The sequence below is a fragment of the Protobothrops mucrosquamatus genome, unplaced genomic scaffold (genome assembly GCF_001527695.2).
Source record: "Protobothrops mucrosquamatus isolate PMUCROS unplaced genomic scaffold, P.Mucros_1.0 scaffold_144, whole genome shotgun sequence".
NCBI classification, from domain to species: Eukaryota; Metazoa; Chordata; class Lepidosauria; order Squamata; family Viperidae; genus Protobothrops; species Protobothrops mucrosquamatus.
In genome coordinates, this window is record NW_015386220.1 from 616,271 (window position 1) to 627,224 (window position 10,954).

Consider the following 10,954-nt stretch of genomic DNA (forward strand, 5'->3'; position numbering starts at 1 on the left):
GCGGCTTACAGGTAAATAAAAACAGAGCTATACAATAAATATTTAAAAGCCAAATTAAAATATATATTAATTAACCTGTATTAGAAAAATTATAAAATCCCTTTAAAATCCCTATAAAATCCCCCCCTAGGCCAATCCCGCTTGATGGAAAAGCCATGTCTTGAGGGCACGGCGGAAGGAGGGGAGATCCGGAATAATCAATATGATCAATATGATTCCATACGTCTTTGTGTTTTGAGTCCTGCAATCTGCTTCACATGTTGTTTCTTATTGTTTTCCCAGGCCCTTCTAAATCAATGAGGACTAGAAACCCTTTCAAAATCCTCTGATAATCCTATGCAAGGATTCACCAAATCCCCCTAACTTCTGTCTGTCATTTATGGTCCTTAAATTACCATTACAGAGATAAAGGCAGCATTACTGGAGGTCTCCTGAGATAATAAATAGCGATCAGAGGGATGACGGCAGATAATAAATTTGCCCCCAGGTTTGAGAAGCAGATGTGTTGAATGAAAAGTGATTTTCTGATTGACAGTTTTTTAACTAATACAGCTTCCTTGGGATTACAAAGATTTATACTATGAGGCCACCTCAGCCTATCAAGAATTCTCCATTGAGCAGAAGTTGTTAAATTGCATCGCCTGAAAACACCCATCACTGTAGGATATGGCCATCATTCTTGGGTACGCTACCTGTTGCTGTATGGACCAAAACAAAACTCTAGTTCTAGGTGTTGCTTTGCTACTGTGTTTGAAAATGGCCAACTGTATTTGAAAATGGACATTTGTGTTTGAAAATGGCCAATTGGTCCTTCCTTCCTTCCTTCCTTCCTTCCTTCCTTCCTTCCTTCCTTCCTTCCTTCCTTCCTTCCTTCCTTCCTCCAGTTTTTTTCTTTCCTTTCATCAGGAAAGACATGTTACATGGACAATTAACTACTTTGGGTTCACTGGAAGTTGCCATATAACAAATTAAAGCAGTTAAGGCACCAGACTGAAGATTGTGAGTTCTAGTCCTGCCTTAGGCCCAAAGCCAGCTGGATAATCTTTGGCCAGTCACTCTTTCTCAGCTCCAGGAAGAAAACAATGGCTAACCACTTCTGAAATCTTCAGAAAAGTGACTTGTCCACGCGGACACCAGAAGTCCACAGCGACTAATAAAAAGGGAATTACAAGTTAGGCAAAGTGAGTCCGTATATAATTCTTTGTTAGTTTTGTTCTGAAATCTTTATACTATTTGTTTCCAAAAACATTGGGATTCATCTGAGTCATTGATTCATGAAATATAGCATCTTTGAAGAAACGTTCCTCACCTTGAAGATATTCCTCTTTAAGGTCAGATCTCCCTCTCTCTGTCTCAGGGTGTTTGTGCATGAAACTCTCACCTTTTTCCACTATAAATCTGCCAGCCTTCTATTTCTCTACACAGAGAAAATGTAACTAAAACAGAGCAGGTGCCCTCTTCTATCCCAATCCTCAACACAAATCAAAGGTAAACTAAAACATTATAGAAGATAAATTACCGCTGGAGAGCCAGCTGGAAAGAAACATGATTTATCTAAATAGGAGAATTCGGGATGTTTCCGTTTCTGTCCAAGAGAAAAAAAAATGTTTGCAATGCATTATGCACACATGCTTTCTCAAACTTCAGGCTTCCTGTGGTCTGTGGCTCTTACGTCTCGGTAATTATGTAGAAATTGCCGTCGTAAACAACCTAACTTTGCCCGGATTGTGCAGACTTCTCCAACTGGTGGCCTCTAGGAAATTCTGGATGCTGTTGCTCAAAACATCTGGAGAACCCGCAGCTTGTTTTGAATTTTATTGTCATGAATTCATTCCCATTTCACCCAGAGAACTTCGGTTTGTGGGTGTAAGAAAGTCTGACAATTAACCCATCTAACCAACAGGCACAAATATAAATGCACTTTTTCATAATGTCATGTTGAGTAGGGAAACTCATTGGTCCATTGGAAAACCAAACTTGGGTGCTCTCTGAGCTTGGTTGTTTTCTTGAAGACGTTTTGTTATCCAAATAAGGTAACATCACTGACAGAAGGGAATTAAGTTTGCAAAGTGAAAAAGAAGAATGGGAAGAGGAGGAAGAGGAAGATTGCCTGATCCTTGGTACTCTCTGGGCTTAGTTGTTTTCTTGCAGACATTTCGCTACTCAAACTACACAACATCATCAGTGCTAGTAAGGCGTGATTATCTAGAGCAGGGGCGTCAAACTCAATTTCATTGAGGGCCGCATCAGCATTGTGGTTGCCCTGGGGGGGGGGGCTGGGGTGTGTGGCCAGAGTGGGTGCAGCCTACTGGGTGGGCGTGGATGGAGTGGGTGTGGCCTACTGGGTGGGCATGGCCAGCTCTACATCGTTCGCGTCAAGGGTGCCTGTGGGGGCCTGGGCAGGAGTGGGACAGATCTGAGGGTCTCTGGCAGAAGGTGGTGGGACCGGGGCAAGTGCCAAGGCATGGTGCATTTCTTCATTCCTCACAAAGGGTGACACCTCCCCAGCATGCACCCAGGGGGCGAGGGCGACACGGCAGGGGCTGGTTCCTCGCTGTTTCTAGACGGCCTTGTGGAGCTAAGACTGAATGCGTTTCAGCATAGATGGTCACCACAAAATTGTACATTGGCTCCTGGTTGGCCTGGGCCAGGACCAAGGCAGCATGGGTTGTTCCCTCACTGTTTCCAGGATGGCTTCGCGGGCCACATGAAACCACTTTGCGGGCCGCATCCGGCCCCCGGGCCTTGTGTTTGACATGTCTGATCTAGATGTTATCGAGTTGTGTAATTAAATGTCTGCAAGAAAACAGCTGATATTCATGGATAAATTTTAGCAATATCTCTATGGAGGTTCTCAGTCATCCAGGTCATGGTTGTCCCAAAGATGCTTTTTCAAAAGGCAACTGGACTTTGCTTTTTCCTTGAAGATGCTTCGCTTCTCATCCAAGAAGCTTCTTCAGTTCTGACTGAGAGTGGAGGGCTTTCTTGAATGAAATCCTTCCGTTCTCCACCATTCAATCAGAACTGAAGAAGCTTCTTGGATGAGAAGAGAAACGTCTTCAAGGAAAAAAAACCAAATGTTTCAACAATATGTTGTTCCTATTTCTCAGGGGAAAAGGAGAAAATGAAAGCATTAAAGAAAAAGATACTGCTTTTCTGTGGCCTAAACTGTTGAAGCCTTAGCAATTTAAAAAAAAAGGAGGCCCTTTCCAGATTATTTTTTTTTTTACAGAGCTAGGCCGAATAATCAGATGAAAAGGTCTCTGGATTTTCATCATGATTGATAATAATGGAAGTGAGTGCATTATAGCCAGGAAAGCATTTACATGGATTTAAGTTGCTTTTAGGGTGATTTTTATTTCAGTTTGGAGGGTCAAATCTCACTCAGATTGTCGGTTGAAGAAGTCAAATGCTTTTAATATGATGCATTTCAGTTCTCAGGGTGAGTTTGGCTGAGTTAGGAGAAGCACATCATGAAAAGAAAAATCTTCCATTTTGTAAAGCATGCAATTCAAAGAACTGCAATTCAATCTTTCTCCATGTTCAGTTGCTGTAAATTAGCTTCGGCTTAATTTCATAAGAGCAAAATAATGCCAAATTCCAACACCTGGCTCTCTCCTAAATGCAGAGGCATTAAAAGGACATTTTCCCTAATTTGAGTTGAAACAAACAAACAAACAAACCTCATAAATTTAAAAGACATCAAGCTCAATTAGGAAAAAAAAGCATTTTTTTACTGTTGTTTCCACAATGCCTTCAGCACCCTCCAATTGTATTGCCTTGTGAAAAATGAAAAATATTCCCCCAAAGATGTCATTTTCTATTAAAAAGGGGCAATATTAAAATGTGACTATTTTTGTTTTATCAGCAAGTGTTTGGACCGATATATCAATATCCTGTTTGGATTGTCATTTGAAATCTATCACGTATTTCATTAGGCCTCCTTATTAAGAGCTGCCTTTGGTGCTGAGTTCCTAATAATTTTTTTCAAAGTACTATTCCTCGGGAATTCTGGGAATTGAAGTCCCCATATCTTAAAGTTGCCAAGGTTGAGAAACAGAGCCTTATGTAATCAATACTGTTGACATTGCTTGCTGCATAGAGCATAAATTTGGTTGTATGGGGAGTCGAACTAAGGTGATAACTTTCAGAAGTGACATTTAGTTAAACTCCATCTGCCAATTGTTCTGCGGAAGGAAGTCGTGTTGATTGTGGTGCCACCTTGTATGGATGAGAAGATATGTCAACGTTGGTCTCTCTTAGCCATTTATATCTGGGAAGGTGTCACTTTCAGTCCTGAATTTTTCATTTTGAGAAATTGACACGTTTAATGTGTTTTGTATTTTGATACAGATGTCTATTGATTGGTCAATAGGGGTCAAGCGAGGACCTAGCTTGGAATCCTTGCATAGCTGCAAGCAGCATAAGCTTGACCTTCCCAAAAATCCATGAAACCTTGTCTGGTCATTCCCAGGAAGGCATTCTTGTAACATAGCTGGCAAACAATAAAGTTACTGACTTTGGTGATTTATAGGAGATTTGTACAAACATTCATAGAAGAACAGTGTATGCCTTGCAAAGTTATCTAAAACAGAGGTCCCCAACCTTTGGGGCACCAGGGACCGGTTCCGTGGAGAGAGGATTTTCCACAGACTGGAGGATGTGTGGTTTTGTGTGCTGCCTGCATTCTGAGGATGGGGCTTTGCTTGTTTGTGTGGGCTGATTGCTGGCATGCCGTGGCCTGGTACTGGTCCACGGACCGGGGGTTGGGGACCCCTGACCTAAAAATAATCAGTATAAGGAACGGTTGCTGGAATTGGGTATGTCTAGTTTAATGAAGAGAAGGAAGAGGGGGGACATGATAGCAGTGTTCCAATATCTCAGGGGCTGCCACAAAGAAGAGGGGGTCAAGCTATTCTCCAAAGCGCCTGAAGGCAGGACAAGAAGCAACGGATGGAAACTAATCAAGGGGAGAAGCAACCTAGAATGAAGGAGAAATTTCCTGACAGTGAGAACAAATAACCAATGGAACAACCTGCCTGCAGAAGCGGTGAATGCTCCAACACTGGAGGTTTTTAAGAAGAGACTGGACAGCCATTTGTCTGAAATGGTGTAGGGTTCCTGCCTGAGCAAGGGGTTGGACTCGATGACCTCCAAGGTCCCTTCCAACTTTATCATTATCATTATCATTATTGTTATTGTTATTATTATTGTTGTTGTTTTGTTGTTTTTGTTTTTGTTTTTGTTTTTGTTTTTGTTTTTGTTTTTGTTTTTGTTTTTGTTTTTGTTTTTGTTTTTGTTTTTGTTTTTGTTTTTGTTTTTGTTATTGATAGTCCTTGACTTACAACCATAATGGAGCCCTAAATTTCTGTCATTTCAGTATATGCTTTGAGAAAGTTCAGCAAATGAAGACCCTTAGGGTTTATTTCTCCCTTAAATAAAGCCCTGATTACAGATATTTGCATATGCTCAGTAAAATCACATGTCTAGTTTAGTGGTAGAATGTCCATTTGTTCAGAATTTGAAGCCCAGGAACGGAAGAACTTTGAGTGAAATCAGCTCTTATTAGCTTCATAGCTGGTCAGGAAGCCAGCTTCCAAGACAGATTTCTTTTGAGGAAAGAGAAACTTACCCAGTCTCCCTGCAGGCCATCTCAGAGTCCAGATTTTATTGATCTGTCAGGAAAAATAGCTTCTGCAAATGTGGCAGCTCAGTGACCCTGGTGGAATTTAATAAGACAGTTTCAATGTGTCTTCCTCGTCCCTTCCTCCAGTCACTATGCGGAAGTCCTTCTGCTTGAAGAAATGCTGTAGATTTTAAAGTTTTGGGGGTTTTTTTTGTTTTTTTTTAAAAAGGCCAAATTGTTAAAAAAACGCAAACTCTCCATCATATATTCCATCTTCTAACAAGCTCCAGCGCAATCATTTCTGCAAAACAACCAATTTAAGCAAAACGATCTTTGCCGAATAAGGCAGAAACAAGACTCTCAGTGTCGATATACGAATAAATGACTGCAAATTAAACTAACGACCTAAACCTTGTAATCCACCTTTGGGATGATATGCCAACAGGTGCTCTTTGAAAATACAGGTAAGTCCTCGGCTTACCACAGTTCATTTGGTGACCGTTCAAAGTCCCAACGGCACTGAAAAAAAGTAACTTACGGCCATTTTCCCACACTTACGACCATGGCAGTATCCCTAAGGTCAAAATTCAGACACTTGGTAACTGAACTCATACTTAGGACCATTGCTATGTCCCGGGATGATGTGATTCCCCTTTTGTGACTTTTTGACCAGAAAAGTCAATGGGGAAGCCAGATTCATCATGATACGAACTTAACCGCTGCAGTGATTTCCCTAAACTGCTATGGCAAGAAAGATCGTAGAACGGGGCAAAATTCACATAGCAAATGTTTCACTTAGCAACAGACATGTTGGGCTCAAATGTGGTTGTACATCGAGGACTATGTGTATACCCGGCTCTCTAGGAGCATTTTGATTTCGTAACATCTGCTTCCATCAAATAAAGCCCAGTGACCGTTTCTGTGCTCCATGTTTTTGATCAGTGTCTTTTCTTTGGTTACATTAAATATTGTCATTTGATATCAACTGCTGAGAAGACGCTAGAAACAGCCGCCGCCAAAGGGGTTTGAGTTGTGCATCCATGCATTATCTGATAAGGAAACAACAAAGGTCAACTTTCTTCATTAAATCTGCTCATGTTGCTAATGTTTGACAAAGCACCTTGGAGCTCTGAAGCCTGAGAAGGATTAATCAAAAGATGTCCTGTCACAGCTCCAAATTTGCTGCTCAATATCCTGATTTAGAATAGAATAGAATAGAATAGAATAGAATAGAACAAGCTAGAGAACAGACTAGACTAGACTAGACTAGACTAGAATAGACTAGAATAGAATAGAATAGAATAGAATAGAATAGAATAGGAGTTGGAAGGGACCTTGGAGGTCTTCTAGTCCAGCCCCCTGCTCAAGCAGGAGAACCTATACCATCTCAGACAGGTGATCGTCTTAATATCTATAATTCTGTATCTTAAGTGAAGCTGGGCAGGAAATGTTAGGATGATGAATTAAAAAAAATACATACTTATTCTTGATTTCTTCCCCGTTTCTACAAAATCTGGGTATTAAGTCCAATTCTTCAAAGTTCCACTTCAAAATATCCAAGCAGAAATTATTGTGTTAGACTGCCTGGGGTGGAGTTTGGAGTAACTGTTGGAGCTGCAGAAAAATAATTTCTGCCTAATCAAAGTATAAAGAAGCTTCAACTGATCTCATGAATTGAAGGTCCCATAGATGCTGCAATTGGGGCAAAATGTAGCAGCCTAAAATTCTCATGTCTGTCTGTTTGTAACTTTCAGTTGGGCCAAACGGTCCCAGAGGAGGGTAACAATTTTTGAATGGACATATCTCCAATGGACTAATTTAAAGAACATGTTCAAAATGACTCCTGTGGGATTGAAATTTGGCAAAGTTATGGCACAAGAGTGCTGCCGGGCTGTCACAGTCAGCTGCAATCACATGATCATCATTTCTAACATTTCTTGCCACTGCACTGGGGAAGCCAGCAGGAAATCGGCAGTTACTCCTTCTCCCACTACTTTTTTTGCCTATGTGTGGTTATTCTGCTTCTCTGTTTAGGTAAGGAAATATTTCTGAAATTATAATCCAATGAGTCATGGGTTGTCTAACTTTAGTATAATTTTGGTAAATTTCAGTACCACTGTGTGATTTTTACTCTACGGCTTATTAAAAGTTTAGCTCCGGGAGTCTGTTGGGAAGATGATGGTGCTGAAATGAATAAACAGACAGGTAAATAAACCGATGTTTAAATACAGGTAGTCTTCAATTTACAATAGTTCATTTAGTGACCATTCAAAGTTACAACGGTGCTGAAAAATTGACTTAGGACCGTTTTCCACACTTACCACCACTGCAGCATCCCCGTGGTCATGTGATCAAAATTAAGACACTTAGCAACGGATTCATATTTATGACGGTCGCAGCGTACCAGGGTCACGTGATCGCCTTTTGCAATCTTCTGACGTTAACGGGGAAGCCAGACTCACTTAACAACTGTGTTACAAACTTAACAACTGCAGCAACTCGCTTAACAACCCTGGAAAGGAAAAGCATAAAATAGGGGCAAAGCTCACTTGACTGTCTTGCTTAGGCTCGGTTGTGGTCGTCAGTTGAGACCTGCCTGTAGCATCTTTTTGACAGAGGTGGAAATGAAGGCTTCCTGATTGCCATTTTTACAAGCATTGAAAAGGATTGGTTGGCTCTTTGAAATTCTGTTCCGTTGAGTAGAAGCTAGTTTCATTGGTTGAAATAACCCTGAAATAACTCCTTTCTTCTGAAAGGAGAAACCCAGCCTTGGATACCTGTACAAAAACCCTTGGGGAAACACTCAAGACCTCTTAACTTTGTAATTTTTAGATTTCCAAGGTTAGTAAGTAGTGCAGACTAGGAGGAGACAGTGAATAAATCAGAGGCTGCTTTGTATCTATGCTTCCCAAACAGTTGCTTCTGATGGGTAGGAAAATCTTCTTAGAAAGATAAACAAAAAAGGGTGGGTGGGTGGGTGGGAGTTGCTTTCTCTTTTCATATCTGCGTGAATCCAGCAGGAGCTTGGATAAAACAATTCTTAAACCTTTAGATCTTTCTACATTCGCTGCGCGAGCTGTTCAGTAAAAATTTGGCTTAAGCCATTAAGCTCTTAATTAAATATCACAATTAAAATCTGAGTTGCGACTCTTCTTCTAAAGATTCCATTCGAGGGAGTTGCTGGGGAGCCAAACGTTGTGAGGCAGCACTTCCAGGCTCGCTTTTGATTTCCGGAATTTCTCTTTAATAAAGATATTTCAATGCCGTACAGGACAAAGAGAAAAACGCGTAGCATTTTGATACGTTCCTTTGGTCACCCAGCGTAGAAGATAAAGTTTAAGAATAAAACGGAATACTTGCCACTTCTAAGGAGAAGAAGGAGAAGAATGAAGATAAATAATAAAAAATAATTCTGTCTTTCTGGCTGAAAGGTTTTAGCTCTGGAAATTATACATCAAACCTTATTTGAAAAAGTACACTAGCACTGTTGGTTATTGTCTGGAGCAGAATTGCCTGGCTGGGGTTGTGCTTCAAACCACCACTGTGTTTTTTTCAATGCTCGCTTGGTCGTTTTTGCTTCTCCCATGGAGAAGGACGAATTTAATTATCTGATGTGCATTGTGCTTTATTTTTCTGAGAGAATACCCGTACAATGCAAACTTTCAAAGGACAGTATGGATTTTCTTAAGATATGTATCAGTGGGGATTGGGGTAGGAGGACTTCACGGATGTCTATGAGATGAATATGGATTGTGTTGTGTTTTGAGAACCTTCCCCATCTCTCTGTGAAAAGAACATGTGAGCAAAGGCCTTAGAAGTGAAAGAATGAGAAAGTTAGGCATAGGTTTTGATGACGTTAATGAAATCTGCTCATTTTGGAATATTTGGGTGGGGATAGCAATAGAAATAGCACTTAGATTTATATGCTGCTTTGTAATGCTTTACAGCCCTCTCTAGGTGATTTACAGAGTCAGCATATTGCCCAGTGGTGGGATTCAGCCAGTTTGCATCAGTTCGGCAGAACCAGTAGCTAATTTTTTGTTGCCCAAGCCCAGAATGGACTTCTGGAAGCAGCATTCACACATATTTGAATCCCACCACTGATATTGTCCCAATAATTTGGGTCTTCATTTTACCGACCTCAGAAGGATAGAAGGCTGAATCAACCTTGAGCCGGTTAGGATTGAACTCCTGGCAGTGAGCAGACTCAGCCTGCAATACTGCCTTCTAACCTCTGCACCACCACGGCTCTTATGCATATGCATATGTGTGTGCTTGATTAGAATAATCTAAAGATCGTACTAGTTCACAAAATCCCAAAGTAGTGTATTCAAATATAATGAAGCTTTATCTTTACTATAGTATTTCAATGGTGATTATTCTATCCTGTTATTTCAGTGCCTCCACCAACCTCCGCAGATGTGGTAGCTCTTCAGATTTACAAACTTCAGTCCCTGTACACATATGGAAGGTGTCCAGGTTAGATAAGACTGGCATTCGTGGGTCAAGTTTTAGTAATAACTAAATTTTTTGTGACCCTGTAGTCCCATGATTCGGGATGGGATTAGGGCAAGTGTGTGGAGCTGAGCATTTACTGACTGGATGCCCTTCCTGATATCTATGTGGAATTCATAGCAGATATTTTCTCTTTGTGCCCTAGGAGAGAAATATCTGCTGTTAGTTGGGAGGCTTCACCACTAGGCCAATTAGTTTATGTATAAGAGGTTTATGTCCATCCATTGTCTCCTCCTGCCAAAAACAAATGTATTCCCAATATGGGCTAAATTGTATATAATTGTACAACAGCCACAGAAGACTCCAATTTGTGAGTGCAATTCCAGAACTCTTTTGTTGATGAACATTATTCCAGAACGAAAAGTCTAATTATACTTCTCATTTCCATGACAAACTTAACAATTTTTGAAACTGGAAGAACTTACTGTAGGAAAGCTAAATGAAATTAGCCTTATGTTAGGCCCAATTGCCTAAAATATTTATATCAGATGCCAAATTTAAGTTGGTGAATGATTGGGTGGTATTTACTGTAAGTCTTGGAACACTGCAAAGTGCCTTAAATGAAACAAAAAAATTGTTCCTGGTGTTCCCAACCTTCAAAGACCCATGTCTTGAATGTCTTTTTAAACATTTTTTTTTAACTATGCTGCTTTTTATAGTTGCTTATGATAGTTAACTTCTCCTCTTGCTTCGGCCTAGTTAAAATTATGGCAACTTTTAATGCATTGCATTTGGAAGGCAGATTTCCCTTGGTTAAACATTTTGGAATTTGTGTCTTTTTTAATTGCCCGGAATTCATGACATTAGTGCAGA